The sequence below is a fragment of the Carettochelys insculpta genome, chromosome 21, assembly GCF_033958435.1.
Source record: "Carettochelys insculpta isolate YL-2023 chromosome 21, ASM3395843v1, whole genome shotgun sequence".
Lineage (NCBI taxonomy): Eukaryota > Metazoa > Chordata > Testudines > Carettochelyidae > Carettochelys > Carettochelys insculpta.
Window position 1 is genome coordinate 653,409 of NC_134157.1, and position 6,336 is coordinate 659,744.

The following is a 6,336-nucleotide window of genomic DNA, read 5'->3' on the forward strand; positions in this document are numbered from 1 at the left end:
AGCACACCCCCGCCACTTTTCTTGTAAATAAAAGCAGACAGTTGTTCGTCAACTCAAATATCTGTAGAACTCTTATTATTATCAACAAGGCTAACTATTTACAGGGAAAATGTAACTAATATATATATGTATTATAAATAGGGATAAGATGAAAGGGGAAGGCAAGGAAGGGGAGAACTATTTACATGGGAGGGTAAGGATCAGCATAGTAACAGGGGTCAAATATACAAACTATTTACAAAATAACATTAAACTGGGGGGAATATATACAAAGGGGGAGGGGTGGGGCCACGTCCTGGGCCCGACACCCCTTAATGTCCAGCACTGGGGGTGGGCGGCCGGGATCCCCGCCTCGGCCTCAGCCCTGGCCGGGGCTGGCTGGGGGCCGGGCGGACCGGGAGATACGGCCGGCGGGTGTCAGCTGGCCCCAGGTCCCCCTCGGCAGAAGGGCCCTCGGTGGCGGGTGGCGGTGCGATGGTGGATGGCGCAGCAGGTGGAGCAGCAGGTGGAGCAGCAGGTGGAGCAGGCAGGGCGCGTGCAGCGGCAGCCGGCGCGGCCTGGGGGCCAGGGAGTCCGCGATGCGGTTGAGGGTCCGCATGAAGGCCCCCCATGCCTCCTGGCGCCAGGCCAGCACCTGCTCCTGCAGCTGGAGGCGGCGTTCCTCCACCCGCAGCCGCTGCTCGGCAACCTCCAGCTGCCGACGGTGGAGGGCCAGCAGCTGGGGGTCCATCGCCATCGGCTGGTGGTGCTGGGTCCGCCGTCTTCCCCGCCGTGGGGCTGGTCGGTCCTCTGCCGAGGGGCTGGCCTGGAGTGATGGCCCCGGAGGGCTGTCCAGGACCACTGACACCTCGCCGGCGCTCTCCGGTCCTTCCAATGGTGCAGCTGCGGAACACAGGAGGCGGGGAAGAAGAGTGGAGACAGCCGTTAGTGTGGGCCCCGAGCCGTGGCCCTTGTGCCCGCCCCCCTCTGCTGCAGGTTCCCCATCCCCGTCCCCGGGAGATGCTGCTGTGATCAGGTTCAGGGGTCCCCATGCACTGCACCCCGTCCGCTGGCAGGAGTGACTCTCACTCAGCAGGTACAACAGGAGGTTTATTAGGCAACAGATGCCCAGTTTCTCACAGAAGCGACAGTACAGCAGTCAGAGACAGTCTTTCCAACCCATCCTGGGGAGAAGACCCCGAGGGGTGCCCCTCTGGGGTGTAGCTTTCCCCCTCCTCAGGCTGGCTGCCTTCTAGCTCTCCCTTCTCCTAGCCTCTAACTGCCGCCCCCGATTCAAACCCAGCTCGGCTCCTCCCTCCTCTTTGTTCAGGGCAGGGGTGTAACCTGCCAGTTGTAGCCCCAGGATCATCCTTAGCCACTGGGAGCTATTCTGCTTGTTTCTCATATGTAGCCTGAGTCTCGCATTTGCACTCCCCCCACTCCATCACATGCTGCTGCTGGGTGTCCCACCCCCTCCCCCCAGGGGACCCTAGAGGTTCTGCTCCCCCCAGCCCCATGGATGGGGCATGGCACTGTTGTGCTGGTGGGAGGCAGGGGCTGATGCACTCTTCTGAGGGACATGCCACTGCTGTCCTTGGGGCCATGGTCATCTGGGCATGTGGAGGGCCCTGGCCATATCTGTTACCCCCACCCCTCAACCCCGGGGGTGTGCACCGAGGGGGTACATACCTGATGGTCCACTCCCATGGTCGGGGGACACCCAGGGGGCGAATGCCCAGCTGGAGCTCCTGGATGGCAGGACAGTCCTCAGGCCGTCGTCGCTGGAGGAGGACTCCCCCTCCTCCTCCTCCTCCTCCGGTGCCCCGGGGGTGCGCTCCTGGGGGGGCCCCCGGGGTGCGGGGCTTGCCTCCGGGGTGGATTCTGCCTCCGGGGCCTGCTGGGGCTCGTCAGCCGAGGTATCAAGAGTGGCCGGAGGGGAGGAGGTGTGCCGGGGGCCCAGGATGTCCCTGAGCTCTCTGTAAAAGGGGCAAGTGACGGGGTCGGCCACAGATCGGCCGGCCGCATCCCGGGCCTGGGCGTAACCCTGCCGCAGCTCCCTCACTTTACTCCGGACATGATCCGGAGTGCGGGCAGGGTGACCCCCGGCGGCCAGGCCCTCGGCCAGCCGAGCGAACACATCTGCGTTCCGCCTCTTGCTCCCCATTACCTGGAGCACCTCCTCCTCGCTCCAGAGCCCCAGCAGGTCCCAAAGCTCAGCCTCCATCCAGGAGGGGCCCCGCTGCCGCTTCCCCGCCTGGCTGCCGGGCTGGGAGCCCTGGCTCCCCTTGGGGGCGGTGCCCTGTGGGCGCTTGGGGGGCTGGCGGGCGGCCATTGTGTCGGGTGTGGGTGTCTGTGGCTGCGGAGGAGTGTGCAGGCTAGCCGCGTGGCAATGCTGATGCCTGCACGCTCTCTCAGCTTCCTGCACAGGAAGGCAGGGGGCAGGGAGCTTTAAGGGGCCACTCCACGCGGCCACCATCGAGCTCAGGGGCTGGAGAGAGCGTCTCTCAACCCCTTAGCTGATGGCCGCCATGGAGGACCCCGCAATTTCGATGTTGCAGGACGCGCAACGACTACACGTTCCATACTTCAACATTGAACGTCGAAGTAGGGCGCTATTCCCATCCCCTCATGGGGTTAGCGACTTCGATGTCTCGCCGCCTAATGTCGATGTTAACTTCGAAATAGCGCTCAACATGTAGCCATGACGGGCGCTATTTCGAAATTGGCACCACTACTTCGAAGTAGGCGGCACGTGTAGACACGGCTTTGGTGTCCTCTGGTTCTTATATTATAGGAATAAGTAAATAACTTTTCTGTATTCACTTTTTCCACACCATTCATGATTTTATATACCTGTATCATATTGCCCCTCAGTCTCCTCTTTTCTAGACTGAAAAGGTCCCAGTCTCTCTAGCCTCGCCTCATATGGGACCCGTTCCAAACCCTTCATCATTTTAGTTGCCCTTTTCTGAACCTTTTCTAACACCAATATATCTTTTTTGAGGTGAGGAGTACTGCATGCAGTACTCAAGATGTGGGCGTACCATAGTTTTATGTAGGTGAAGTAAGATATTCTTCGTCTTATTTTCTATCCCTTTGTAAATTATTCCTAACATCCTATTTGCTTTACTGACTGCCACTGCACACTGCGTGGATGTTTTCAGAGAACTGTCCACTATACTTCCAAGATACCTTTCCTGATCTGTTTTAGCTAAATTTGCCCCCATCATATTATATGTATAATTAGGGTTATTTTTCCCAATGTGCATTACCTTACACTTACCCACATTAAATTTCATTTGCCATTTTGCTGCCCAATCACTCAGTTTGCTGAGATCTTTTTGAAGTTCTTTACAGTCTGCTTTGGTTTTGACTATCCTCGACAGTTTGGTGTCATCTGCAAACTTTGCCACCTCACTGCTTACCCCTTTCTCTAGATCACTGATGAATAAGTTGAACAAGATTGGTCCCAGGACTGACCCTTGGGGAACACCACTAGTTATCCCCTTCCATTGTGAAAATTTACCATTTATTCCTGCCCTTTGTTTCCTGTCTTTTAACCAGTTCCCAATCCACGAAAGGATCTTTCCTCCTATCCCATGACCACCTAATTTACATAAGAGCCTTTGGTGAGGGACGGGGTCAAAGGCTTTCTGGAAATCTAGGTATACTATATCTACTAGATCCCCCAGGTCCACATGCTTGTTAACCCCTTCAAAGAACTCTAATAGATTAGTAAGACATGACTTCCCTTTACAGAAACCATGTTGACTTTTGCTCAACAAATCATGTTCTTCTACATGTCTGACAATTTTATTCTTTACTATTGTTTCTACTAGTTTGCCCAGTACTGATGTTATACTTACTGGTCTATAATTGCTAGGGTCTCCTTTAGAGCCCTTTTTAAATAGTGGTGTTATATTACCTGTCTTCCAATCATTGGGTACCGAAGCTGATTTAAAAGATAGGTTACAAACCACCGTTAATAGTTGCGCAATTTCACCTTTGAGTTCTTTCAGAACCCTTGGGTGAATACCATCCGGTTCCGGAGACTTGTGACTGTTTAGCTTATCAGTTAGTTCCAAAGCCTCCTCTAATGTCACTTCAATCTGGGACAGTTCCTCAGATTTGTCACCTATAAAGGACAGCTCAGATTTGGGAATCTCTCTTACATCCTCAGCCATGAAGACTGAAGCAAAGAAATCATTTAGTTTTTCCACAATGGCATTATCTTCCTTGATTGCTCCTTTTATGTCTCTATCGTCCAGGGGCCCCACTGCTTTTTAAGCAGGCTTCCTGCTTCTTATGTACTTCAAAAACATTTTACTTTTGTTTTTTGAATTTATGGCTAACTGTTCCTCAAAATCTTTTTTGGCTTTTCTTATTACATTTTTACATTTAATTTGGCAGTGTTTATGTTCCTTTCTATTTTGATCACTAGGATTTGACTTCCACTTTTTAAAAGATGCCTTTTTATCTCTCATTGCCTCTTTTACATGGTTGTTAAGCCATGGTGGCTCTTTTTTAGGTCTCTTACTGTGTTTTTTAATTTGGGGTATACTTTTAAGTTGGGCCTCTAATATGGTATCTTTGAAAAGTTTCCATGCAGCTTGCAGGGATTTTACTCTAGTTACTCTACCTTTTAATTTCTGTTTAACTAACCTTCTCATTTTTGTGTAATTCCCCTTTTTGAAATTAAATACCAGAGTTTTGGACTGTTGTGGTGTTCTTCCCAACACAGGAATATTAAACGTTATTATGTTATGGTCACTATTTCCAAGCGGTCCTGTAATAGTTACCTCTTGGACCAGATCCTGTGTTCCACTCAGTACTAAATCAAGAATTGCCTCTCTCCTTGTGGGTTCCTGTACCAGCTGCTCCAAGAAGCAGTCATTTAAGGCATCAAGAAATTTTCTCTCTGAATCCCTTCCTGAGGTGACATGTACCCAGTCAATATGGGGATAATTGAAATCCCCCATTATTACTGAGTTTTTTATTTTGATAGCCTCTCTAATCTCCCCTAACATTTCAGCATCACTACCACTGTCCTGGTCAGGTGGTTGATAATACATCCCTGGTGCTATATTCCCATCAGAGGAAGGAATTGCTATCCATAGTGATTCTATGGAACGTTTTGATTCATTTAGGATTTTTATTTCATTTGATTCTATATTATCTTTCACATACAGTTCCACTCTGCCACCCGCTCGACCCATTCTGTCTTTCCGATATATTTTATATCCCGGTATGATAGTGTCCCACTGATTGTCCTTATTCCACCAGGTTTCTGTGATGCCTATTATGTCAATCTCCTCCTTTGATATAAGGTACTCTAATTCACCCATCTTGGCTGCGTCTACACGTGCACGCTACTTCGAAGTAGCGGCAGTAACTTCGAAATAGCGCCCGTCACGTCTACACGTGTTGGGCGCTATTTCGAAGTTGAAATCGACGTTAGGCGGCGAGACGTCGAAGTCGCTAACCCCATGAGGGGATGGGAATAGCGCCCTACTTCGACGTTCAACATCGAAGTAGGGACGTGTAGACGATCCGCGTCCCGCAACATCGAAATAGCGGGGTCCTCCATGGCGGCCATCAGCTGGGGGGTTTCAAGATACTCTCTCTCCAGCCCTTGCGGGGCTCTGTGGTCACCGTGGGCAGCAGCCCTTAGCCCAGGGCTTCTGGCTGCTGCTGCTGCAGCTGGGGGTCCGTGCTGCATATACAGGGTCTGCAACTAGTTGTTGGCTCTGTGTATCTTGCACTGTTTAATGAAAGTGTGTCTGGGAGGGGCCCTTTAAGGGAGCGACTTGCTGTTGAGTCCGCCCCGTGACCCTGTCTGCAGCTGTGCCTGGCTCCCTTATTTCGATGTGTGCTACTTTGCCGTGTAGACGTTCCCTCGCTGTGCCTATTTCGATGTTGGGCTGAGCAACGTCGAAGTTGAACATCGACGTTGCCAGCCCTGGAGGACGTGTAGACGTTATTCATCGAAATAGCCTATTTCGATGTCGCAACATCGAAATAAGCTATTTCGAAGTTGGGTGCACGTGTAGACGTAGCCCTTATCAGACAGACTTCTAGCATTTGTGTAAAAGCATTCAACTATCCAGACATAAGTTCAACTATCCAGACAAACTTCAGCTATCCAGACATATGTTGGGAAACTAACACAGCGAGGCACAAACTATCCAGCAATTCTTGGACTGCATGGATGACAATTTTTTATTTCAGAAGGCAGAAAAAGCTCCTGGGGAAAGCAGTTCTAGATCTGATTTTAACAAACAGAGGAACTGGTTGAGAATTTGAAAGTGGAAGGCACCTTGGGAGAAAGTGACCATGAAATCATAGAGTTCATGAGTC